The sequence below is a fragment of the Mastomys coucha genome, unplaced genomic scaffold (assembly GCF_008632895.1).
Source record: "Mastomys coucha isolate ucsf_1 unplaced genomic scaffold, UCSF_Mcou_1 pScaffold4, whole genome shotgun sequence".
NCBI classification, from domain to species: Eukaryota; Metazoa; Chordata; class Mammalia; order Rodentia; family Muridae; genus Mastomys; species Mastomys coucha.
In genome coordinates this window covers 15,793,277-15,805,419 of record NW_022196910.1, presented here as the reverse complement: position 1 = coordinate 15,805,419, position 12,143 = coordinate 15,793,277, and the positions used below count along the sequence as shown (strand labels likewise).

The following is a 12,143-nucleotide window of genomic DNA, read 5'->3' as shown; positions in this document are numbered from 1 at the left end:
ACCCACCCATCCATCCATCCATCCATGCATCTGATTGGTTCCATTTCCTCTTTGGAGAATCCTGACAAATATACTAACCACAAACTGTAAAGACGGAGAATAGGAGACAGAGATCAGCAATTAGGAAAACATCCTAATTGGCTTGCTGCTCACAATGCCACTGGCTTCAAAGTGTACCACATTTTAGTGTTACGGTTATATGTCAGGAACATTCATGTTGCATGTTTACTGTTGGCTTATCTTGCTGCAATGGCCCTCTATTTCAATTCTTTCAATTCTGACAATAGCCAAAGTACTTGGAGAAGAAGCATGAAACCTACTTTAGCTATAGATTTCATTTGAAAAGTTCTGAGATCACATTTCTACCCCACCTAGAGGAACTTTGGGATTTCTTGGAGGTTTTAAAGCCCAAAGCAGCAGCCTGTGTTTACTGCTCATTCTCACTGTCTCCAGGACATTCAGTGTTCTGGCCATGCTCTTCTCCACTCCCATATCTCTTCCAGTCCATCTCTTTCATTTGATTCATTAGCAGAAGCTCTGCATATAGATCTGCTCTTTAGTGATATTTCAGTTAGTCCTGGACCCCATTATCATCATGCTGTATATCAGCAAGTCTTAATGAAGCAAAGTGTAAGAATTGGCCACCAAAGTTATTTACAAATTAGAGGTGTCATAGACATAGTTTGAAGGGTCTCCAACTCTCCGAAATTGGACCTGTGATATCTTTGATCAACAGAGTGACAGAGGTGTTCACTGAACGAGATCCTTAGTTATCGTGACAGTCAACACATGCCTGGGTGCTTGGTAACGTCCCTACTTTCCTCCATTTTTTCCCTCTTCCTCAGCACAATGCCCTTCTACTTGGTCTGTGAACTGCTTTCCCTCACTCGGGGTTCTTGCCTGGTGTCTTCAGTCGGGACTGACCTTCCTCTCTTTCTGCACACGTGGAAGTCTCGAAGCCTGGCTCATTCTGCATATCTCTTAGATGAGTTTTCAGATGGCTCTGTTCTGCAGGCTTTGTGTTCTGCATCCCTCCAATATGATCTGTGCTACCCAGAACACAGACTGCACCTTCCAGGCTTGGATAGAGCATGAACTAAACCACAGTAACAAATAACTATTTTGTTTTCCACATGCCTATAATACAATTTTTTATTTTGTCCCCGAAAAAAAAATAATGCTGCTTCTGAGCCAATCTTGCAGATCCAAAGCTTCAGGATCTCCATGACCCGGGGCAACAACAGGATCCAGTATTGATAATGTAGCAGAACCCAGAGTCCTCGAACCAGACCCATGACTCATTGCAATGAACATTTGTAATTAAAGAAGTGTGGACAAAAGGGTACACTGTGGGACACACTGTGACACATTGCAGCTCCCACAGTGAGATTTTATTATTATTTTTATTTTTCATTTTCCTTTGAGGGAAGGTTGCAAGGGTGGAGGAGGATGGGTATGGAGGGAGGAGGAGATGGGTAGGATTGGGTTACATGATGTGAAATTCACAAAGAATCAATAAGATGTTTTTAAAAATGTTGCTTTTATGACTCCTATTACACGGCAGACAATGATTAAAGACTACAGATGCAAGCAAGAGAAAAATTCTAACTTGGAGCAATTAGACATATAATATGAAAATATAATGTGGAAATTCCTCTATTTTATCCATTTTTTTTTTTTTAGACAGGGTTTCTCTATGTAGTTCTGGCTGTCCTGAAGCTCACTTATAGCCTAGGCTGATCTGGAACTCACAAATACTCTCTTGCCTCTGCCTGTCCAGTGCTAGAATCAAAGATGTGTACTACCACTCCCAGCCCTACTGCTTATTCTTTTTTTTTATTATGTATATATTTATTTAATTTGATATTTTCTTTATTTACATTTCAAATGTTTCCTCCTTTCCAGGTCTCCCCTTCAGTAACCCCTTGTCCCATCCCCCTTCTCCCTGCCTCTATGAAGGTGCTTCCCCACCCACCCACCCACTCCTGTCTTCCCTCCCTGGCATTCCCCTACACTGAGGCAACAAACACCCTCAGGCCCAAGGGCTTCTCCTTCTCCACCCTTGATATCTAACAAGGCTATCCTCTGCCATATATGTGGCCAGAGCCATGGGTCACTCCATGTGTACTCTGGTTGGTGGCCCAGTCCCTGGGAGCTCCAGGGGGTCTGGCCTGTTGACACTGTTGCTCTCCCCATGGGGCTACAAACCTTAGCTCCTTCAGTCCCTTCTCTAACTTCTTCATTGGGGACCCTGCGCTCAGTCCAAATACAGGCCGCCCCTGTATTTGTCAGGCTCTGGCAGAGCCTCTCAGGAGACAGCCACATCAGGCTCCAGTCAGCAAGCACTTCTGGGTGTCAACAATAGCGCCCAGGTTTGGTGATGGATCCCCTGGTGCGGTAGTCTCTGGTTGGCCTTTCCTTCAGTCTCTGCTCCACACTGTCTCTGTATTTGCTCCCGTGAGTATGTTGTTCTGCCTTCTAAGAAGGACTGAAGCACCCACACTTTGGTCTTCCTTCTTCTTGAGCTTCATGTGGTCTGTGGATTGTATCTTGGGTATTCTGAGCTTTGGAGCTAATACTATATCAGTGAGTACATATCATGTGTGTTCTTCTGTGATTAGGTTACCTCACTCAGGATGATATTTTCAGGTTTCATCCATTTGCCTGCAAATTTCATGAAGTCATTTTTTTTTTAATAGCTGAGTAGTATTCCACTATGTAAATGTACCACATTTTCTGTATCCATTCCTCTATTGAGGGGCATCTGGGTTGTTTCCAGATTCTGGCTATTATAAATATGGCTGCTATGAACATAGTGGAGCATGTGTCCTTATTACATGTTAGAACATCTTCTGGGTATATGCCCAGGAGTGGAATAGCTAGGTCCTCAGGTCCAATTTTCTATGTCCAATTTTCTGAGGAAGTGCCAGACTGATTTCCATATTGGTTGTACCAGTTTTCAATTCTACTGCTTATTTATTTATTTATTTATTTACTTACTTATTTATTTTTGGTTTTTCGAGACAGGGTTTCTCTGTATAGCCCTGGCTGTCCTGGAACTCACTCTGTAGACCAGGCTGGCCTCGAACTCAGAAATCCACCTGTCTCTGCCTCCCAAGTACTGGGATTTAAGGTGTGCACCACCACCGCCCGGCTCTACTGCTTATTCTTAAGGACAGAGATCATTAATACAAGGCTTTGTGTCTACTTGGGGTTTACACAGTGGTTAATTGATAGGATCTGATGTACCGAGGTAACAAGGTGTAATGGCTATTCCTGGCTGTCAACTTGACTATATTTGGAACGTACTATAAGCCAGCAATGGAGGGTTCACAAGTGATCCAGATCTTGGGGCTGGAAGGCTCAAGTTTCTGACCTGGATCTTCAAAAGGAATTCTTGAGGCATAGTGGTCATAAAAAGCTTAGGCCCAGGCAAGATAGTACATGCCTTTAATCCCTGGAGATTGAGGCAAGGAGATCTCTGAGTTCGATGTCAGCCTGGGGCAAAGCAAGTTTCAGATCCAGGAGTGGTGGTGTACACCTTTAATCTGGACCATACCTTCTGCTAGAGGCCTACATAAGGACATTGGAAGAAGGAAGATTCTCTCTTCTTCTGCTGCTTGCACTCACTTGCCAGCACATCTGTTGGAACCTACTTCTTCAGGACTTCAGTTTATATTGAAGACCAGCTGAAACAACTATCCTTGTGGGACTGAGCAACTACTGGATTCTTGGATTTCCCATTCACAGATGACCATAGTTGGGCTAGTTGGACTACAGACTGTAAGTCATCACATTAAATTCCCTTAAATAGAGAGACATTCCATTAGTTCTGTGACTCTAAAGAACCCTGACTAAGACACAAGGGTCACCATTTGTTGATTCTTTTTTAAGATTTATTTTTTTAAAAAGTGTGTTTGTATGTGTGAGGTCATGTATGTGTGGGTACATGAGGTGATCTGAAGAGGGCATCAGATAGCACACAGCTGCAGTTATAGGTGGTTACGAGCTCCCCGACATGTGTGTTTGGGAACCAAGTGCTGGTCTTCTCCGGGAAGAGCAGCCAGTGCTCTTAACTGCGGTGCCGTCCCTTCAGTCTCCATTTATTGACTGCTTATCTGGATCATTGATAACACATAACGCTGAGTTGAAATTGTATGTTTCCATCATTGACAGCAGTGACTTGGTGTATATCCGCCCACACCATTTCTTCCTGTTTGTTTGTGTTTTGTTTGTTTTGGTTTTTTTTTCGAGACAATGTGTTGCTGTGTAACCTGGATTTGTCTCAAGCTCATGATCCTCCGGCCTCAGCTTCCCAAGCACTGACATCACAGATGCACACCACCACACCTGACTCTCCAGGTCCTTTCTACTTGGCAGGTATCCAGACTACATTTCCCAGAAGTTAGGTTATAGTCACGCATCTAAGTTGTTGGCAATGGTTTGTGGGCAGAGAGTGATAGGTATCTAGCCCTGGCCAATAAAAACCTATTTAGTATCCACATTCGCTGTTGTCATCTGGCAGCCTCAATAGAAAGGACCCTGAATGTCAATGAGGAGGACCTATAAGAAGTACCATGGGTCCCTGAGATGCAGTTGAGTATCAACGGCTGAGCAAGACTGCCTGCACTGCATAGTGCTGGGAATCAAAGATAAACTTTTGCTCTGTAGAGAGAGAGAAAGAGAGAGAGAGAGAGAGAGAGAGAGAGAGAATAAAAAGGAAGAAAAGCCTTACTCAGTCTCTTACTACTCTAGTCATCAAACTACAAGGAACTATTAACATGAATGTTGATAATATCAAAAGATCAATTTCTCCTAAAATATAATTTAATAAGCCTAGAGAAAATGGTTTCCTATAATGTGTAAAAGATATGTGAAGGTCTCAGTCAGTGGCTGGCGCAGGGTCCAGGCCCTCCACAGAAGGTGGCTGTCTATAGAAGATGCTGGAAAACAGGGAGCTGCTGTTTAATCTGCTGAGTGCCGGGAAGAGAAGAAAGGACTAAACTGGCTTTAAGGATGGATGCCTCAGGACCTCTGATCTTTCAGAATTGTAAGAGAGAACTCTCTAATAGGAGGTCCAAAAATAGTATGCATCTTGTGACCACTCCTCTAAAATAGAGGGATGAGGTACACACATATACACACCCGAACCAGTTGGCTATATTAAAAAAAGACAAATAATTAGCATAAAAATAGGTAAGTATGAAAGTGGGAAATCACGCTGGGCTGGAATGAAAAAAGCAGGTCATTAACTTTCCTTAATCATGCCTTCCTTTCTCATTTACAACCTAATAAGGATGCCAGATCCAGATGTTCAACAAACATGTAATCATCACCAAAAAAGGTTAAAAGGAGAGAGGAATCCATTGCTCTAGAAGAAATATTGCCATATTAGGTAAAAACTCAGAGCAGGCACTGGCTCACGCATACACATTGGAGGGTGTGTGTGTGTGTGTGTGTGTGTGTGTGTGTGTGTGTGTGTGTATGTGTGTATGTGTGTGTGTGTGTGTGTGTGTGTAAAACAAGCATGCTAACATACATGGAGGATAAATCCTAAAAGCTGTTAAAGGCTCAGGGACAATGACTTGTTATGCTTTGCAAGTGGCAAAAGATCCAGAGGTACCTTCCAATCCAAATTATTTGTGTTACAATGAAGGCAACAGACACACAGAGGTGAAGTGACTTGTTTAATGGCTGAGAATCAACCCTTCTAAGGAAATGGTTGAACTGAGACTTAGTCTTGATCTCCTGGATTTCTGATCCAATGCTTTCCTCTCTAACTCTTCTCTTGCCAAGGAGTTACTATTTCAGGGTGGGCTTTGTTGAGGCCTAGTTTCCACAACCAAACAGTGCTGTGGACATGGGTCAGGTGGAGGATTCCATAAAATAGCTAAAGATACATTAACCTTCATGTGTTTTGAACACTTGCTATGTTCTAGGCCCTAGGCTAAGTGTTTTACATGTAAAAGTCATCTGTCTAGCTACTTAAGTCTCATTGGTATCTACTGTCTATAGGCATCTCTGGCTTACAATCAATTAGTGAAAAGACATTAGCTTCTCTACCCTGTGGAACTTGCAGCCAAAATGCTTATTGCATCCACTTCACAAATGATAAAAACGAGGCCCAGAGAATGATAATGATGCCCACTCTGTATTGCCCTATGCCAACAATATTATAAGCCCTTAATGAATAATCCTTACAATAGCCCTACAGTACTGGAAACGAAGACGTGGGAAACTTAAAGGAGTTGTTTTTGTTTTGTTGATTTTGTTTGCTTGCCTATTCATGACAACCACAGGACTTTTACCTACATAAAAGCTCATCAAAAAGTTTGAGCGCCTTTTTACATTGAGGGAAAGCTCCATTTAACAAAATAGTTGTCATATACTTACAAGAAAGAAAAGGGAAGAGAAGAAAAACCATTCACTGTAGCCTTTGAATTACCTGCTTTGAGTTGGTGACAGAGTCTTCTCAGGCTGTCACAGTCTCAATAGATCATGGAACTATTCCAACAGAAACCTTGGGCTCGAATGACAGGAATGTCAGCTGGCCCATAATTCTGTATGAATGGGTTTAGGAAAATCTGAGACTATGTGTTTTAAGAAAATGTATACACTCTCAAATTTTAAACTTAGATTGATAACTGCTTTTGTGTTTTGTCATGAATTACTCCCACAACAAAAGCCTAACTGGTACATGGATGGATGGAGCAGTAAAGTCCCCTCTCTAGTAGAGTGGGCAGAGCTCCATAGCCAAAGATCAAAAGCAAAGATGGGGAGAAGTCAAGGACCACAAAAGGAGAGCAAGTGACCCGGGAGCAAGGAAACCAAAAAGTTTGTAGTAGGTAGAAGAGGCAGAAATTTCAGCTGTACAGAAATTCTTAGATCCATCAACTAGATTTATCCAGTAGTCACATGAAGCCACATTTAAAAAAATTTTTTTTTATTTACTTATTCACTTTACATCCCAGCCATAGCCTGCTATTTCCCTCTTCTCTGCTATTCTCACCCTCACAAGTCCCTCACCTCATTACCCCTCCCTCTCTCTCAGAGAAGGGGGAGCCCCCTTGGGTACCACCCTGCCCTGCGACATCAAGTCAAAGCAGGACTGTCCTCTCTCACTGAGGCCCAACCAGGCAGGCCCGCTAGGGGGAAGGGGATCCAGTGAAGGCAGACTTTCTTCAGAACTTCTCAGGTGTACTTAAGTGATCACTTCCAGATAACAAAGATAATAAGAAGTAGACCAGGATGGGAACCAAGGCTCTCTAGCACAAATGGCATGATTTAAAACACTACAGGGCAAGGTACCACAGAGTCCTGGTCTTATTCCTTTCTCTAAAAGATGAGTACCGTGCGAAGACTCTGCCTGTGAGAAACTAGGGTCACATTTTTAAAATTTCCTCCAGGTAACACATTCAGCACAATGCTAGCCCTTAGTAGGTCCTGATACAGTAGGAAAATAGTAGTGAGTGAGCAAGAGGAAAAAATAAGTTGGCTAAAGAGGGCCAAAAGCAGTGGCTCTAACTTTCCCAGTCCTGGGACACTTTAACACAGCTCCTCATGGTGGCCCCTTACCATAAGATATTTTTGCCACTACTTCCTAACTGCACCTTTGCTGCTGTTATGAACTGTATCGTAAATATCTGTATTTTCTGATGACCTTAGGTGACTCCCAGGTTGAGAACTGCTGACACAATATTGTGGAATGGAGACGGCATTCGGAATGATAGCGTTGAATTTCTGTTTAGATAAAAAATGTTAGAAAGGATGGCTTTGCTTTATTTTAATACATAAACAACAAGAATCTACAGAAACAACCACATACTTATTTGGAAGAGGTCGATTTCTGCAGTTTTGGAATTGAATTTACCAATCTGTTTAAGCCAGCCTATTGCAAGGCAGAGGCACATACTTTGAGGCTAGAAAACAGACTTTAATGATTTCCAGTTTCAAGTGAATTCTCTATTAAAAAGAAGAATGAAAACCAGTGAAAATAGTCAAATGTCTCTGTTCTCTTTTCCATATGAGCCTCTTTGAGGTCTAGTAATATAAAGAAAGCAGCTTTGAGATAAAACAAAACGAAACACTGAGCAACAATTTAGAAATATTTTGAAGAGGCCAGCACCACACCCCAGGGTCCCCAGGCTCTCAGTGGAAGACAGAAAGCAGAGCAGGAATTCTCTGTCCTATCAAGAAAACATAAACACTAGCTTCACATTAAGTCAACCTCTTGTCCCTGTACACTGGCTCTCAAGTCTTAAAAAAAGACTGTTAAATTCACAGGGAAATAAAAATCAGTTTTCATCCACATATAAAGTATAAAAGTGCACTGTACTTCATTCCAAATACTTTCTCATCCAGGAGTTTGGAATAAAAATATCTCTAGTTGATCTGTTATAACAGCACGAATATCTTGAATGACCTCCAGCCACTTTGCTTGAAAAATCCAGTGTCTCTATGACATTCCAATGGCAGCTTGGTATTGCTGTCAATACGTTTCATTACTTGGCAAGACAGCCCTTCCCAGCGATAGCTTCAGATTGCCATCTTTATGTGTTCTATTACACTTTTGTTACAGTACCCTGGACTGCTGTCCTTGCCTTTTCTTTCCCTCTTGGTGCGGTACTTATTTCTATGCTTATATTGAAAAAAAACAAAAACAAAAACCTGTCTTATCAGGTTCCTGTGTCTTTGTGAAGATGGTAGAAGAGAGTCTGCATGGTTCGCTGTGGTGGTAGCCGGCTGAACTTCAGGAGAGCCGTGTTCTCTCTGGATTCCACGTGTATCTTCCGTGTCTCAGGAGACTTTGTGAAGGTCTGCAGCACAGCCACAGAAGAGTATGTGCACATCCTTCGTGGGCACAAACATCTGGTGTCTGGACTCCTCATCAACCCCAACAACCATCTGCAGCTCTACTCTTGTTCCTTTAAGCTGTGGGACTATCTCGATGGCATTTGGATAAAGACTTTCATTGGTGGACCTAAACTCCATGCCCTCCTTATTCCTCCCCACACTGGAGATTCTGTCTTCCTTACAAGTAAAGAAGAGCCAGACGTATTTCAGCTGGTATCAGTGAAACTGCTCAAATCAACAAGCCGGGATGTGGAAGCTAAGGAGCTCACCTTCGTTTTGGATTACATAAACAGGTCCCCCAAGTGCATTGCCTTGGGAAATGAGAGAGAACATGTCGCTGCAGTCTGGGACTTTTACTTAGCTGTTTACTTTTTCCAAAAGAAAAAAAAAAACATGCAATTTTACTTTACCATAAACAAAAACCAAGAAGAATGCAAAGAACAAGTTCACATGTGTAGCCTGCCACCCAAAGGAAGACTGCATTTTCTGTGGGCACATGGATGGCAAAATCCGCCTTTGGAGAAATCTTCATGATGATAAGAAGCACACATACACATGCTTGCATTGGCACCACGACACAGTTATGGATTTGGCTTTTACAGTAACAGGCACCAGTCTGCTGAGTGTCGGGCGGGAGTATGTTCTTGTGGAGTGGCGAGACGGATCAGAGGAGAACAAAGAGTTTCTTCCTCGATTAGGATCTTCTATTGAGCACATCTTCTATCTCACCTGTGGGAGATTGGTTCTGTACTTCTCACTCTGATAACAAGATAACAGTTATTCACCGAAATCTTGACATGACTGCAGTAATTCAAGGCCTAGTAAAAGATAGCAGTGTATCTACTGGTTTGATGGTTGACCCAAAAATCAAAGCTTTGGATTTGAATGGAAAGCCTGGTCATCTGCAGTTTGATTCTCTCCAGGGTGACAAGCAGTTATATACTCTAGATATCATACAGCAAGAGTACATCAGTGATGAGGGTCTAATCCAAATTGAACTAACGAAGGCTGCCTTTGGCTGCTCTGAGACTTGGTTGGCAACAGTTGAACAATGGCAAGAAAATGAAAATGAGCTCGAGCTGCAAATGAAACTGTAGGGCTATAGCAAGAAAACCCAAGGGTTGGTTCTTAACACAAAGATCATCATGCCACATGATGACCACATCACAGCTCTCTGTTTCAATAATGCAGGAAACTATGAAAAACCCATACTTCTCACAGCTAGCAGAGATGGCCACTTTAAAGTGTGGATATTAACAGATGACTCAGATATGTACAGAAAGGCCGTTGACTGGACTTGTGACTTTGTGGGTAGTTACCACAAGTATCAAGCAACCAGTTGTTGTTTCTCTGAAGATGGCTCCTTACTAGCAGTTAGTTTTGAGGAAATAGTTACAGTATGGGATTCAAAAACAAGGGAACTAAAATGTATATTTTGCCAACGAACTGGGAAAATAAGGCACCTTCGCTTTGGAGGACTGACACACTCCATGTATCTTCTTGGCACTACTGAGAATGACATTCTCTGGTGGGGATCTGCTCAGCTGTTCAATGCAGTGGAGTGCAAAGTTAAATGTTAGAGCCATGGAACAAGACCCCTACTCAGACCATGTTGCTGCAGTGGCTCAGTCTACAGTGGGCTCAGATCTATTTGTATTTAAACCTAGCAAGCCAAGGGCATTGTATATGCCAAAGAATGTCTCGAGAGAGGAAGTCCAGTGGGGAGTGTTTATTCCACGAGATGTCCCAGAATCATTCACCTCAGAAGCTCAGAGGCTAAACAGATCTCAGTTTTACTTCCTAACTATATCATAGTGCTTCCTGACATTCAGTACAAAGTCTCCCAAAAAGAAACTCACACCAACAAGCAGACAGCTGCTGGCAGGAGGGAGTTTGCTAACGACCCTGTTTTCTTTTATATTGGTAAAGCGCAGGCAACAAACAGCAGGATGCAAAGCTAATGGAAACCTCCGAGGATGGAGTGGCACAAGTCCCCTTAACGGAGACCACACCTGCAATTACTGAGCTTCTTCACACCCCAGCCCACCTACTGCCATCAGCTTCCTTCCTGTGCTCTCTGTTTATAAACTCACTGCTGCTGTCTAAAGAGACAGGGAAAAAGTGCTGAAGAAATTCCTGATGATGTAGATATGGAGGGAAACAGAGAGTGATGATTCTGACGAAGAGTATGGTCTTACTGAAAGAGCGAAGGAAACAAATAACACAGACTTGGGAGAAGATGCTCTACATCAGCTGTCAAAATCTGAAGAGAGAGCTGAGGGAGTTCAGAAAAGTAGATTATAGCTGGCGGACTGACTGCTCTGGAGTAAGCCATGGCTGGGGCATGACACAGAGACATGTTGTACTTAATTTTACTGTCAATACTCCAAAATTGTTTAAAGATTTCATTTTAAGACAAAATATTAAAAGTCTTTTGTTTAATCCCCTTTTCCAGTTCCCCCTGGCCTGGAGATCCCCTATTCCCTTTGCCCTCGCCCTGCTTCCATGAGAGTGTTCCCCCCACCCCACACTCTTGCCTCCCTGCCCTCGCATTCCCCTACACTGGGTTATTGAGCCTTCACAGGATCAAGGGCCTTCCCTTCCAGTGATGCCTGACAAGGCCATCCTCTGCTACATACGCAGCTGGAGCCATGAGTCCCACCATGTGTACTCCTTGGTTGGTGGTTTAATTTCTGGGAGCTCTGGGTGGTCTGGTTGGTTGATATTGTTGTTCTTTCTATGAGTTGCGAACCCCTTTAGTTACTTCAGTCCTTTTGTTAACCCCTTCACTGGGGACCCTGCCCTTAGTCCAATGGTTGGCCGTGAGCATTCGCCTCTGAATTTGTAAGGCTCTGGCAGGGCCTCTCAGGTGACAGCCATATCAGGCTCCTATCAGCAAGCACTTCCTGGCATCCACAATAGTGTTGGGTTTTGGTGATTGTATATAGAATGGATCCCCAGGTAGGGCGGTCTCTACACGGCCTTTCCTTCAGTCTCTGCTCCACCCTTTGTCTCTGTATTTGCTTCAGTGAGTATTTTGTTCCTCCTTCTAAGAAAGATCTAAGCACCCACACTTTGGTCTTCCTTCTTCTTGAGCTTCATGTGGTCTGTGAATTGTATCTTGGGTATTCCAAGCTTTTGGGCTAATACTATATCAGTGAGTGTATACCATGTGTGTTCTTTTGTGATTAGGTTACCTCACTCAGGATGATATTTTCTAGTTCCATCCATTTGCCTAAGAATTTCATGAAGTCATTGTTTTTAATAGCTGAGTAGTACTCCATTGTGTA

At 42.9% G+C, this 12,143-nt stretch overlaps 1 pseudogene across 1 annotated transcript; it reads left to right on the top strand.

Annotated features, from left to right (window-relative positions):
• The first annotated feature begins 8,718 nt into the window (after positions 1-8,718).
• On the top strand, positions 8,719-11,362 carry LOC116076517 (annotated as a pseudogene). The gene is made up of 2 exons (XR_004112972.1): positions 8,719-11,179; positions 11,309-11,362. The product of XR_004112972.1 is annotated as a WD repeat-containing protein 75 pseudogene (transcript).
• Positions 11,363-12,143: the final 781 nt, after the last annotated feature.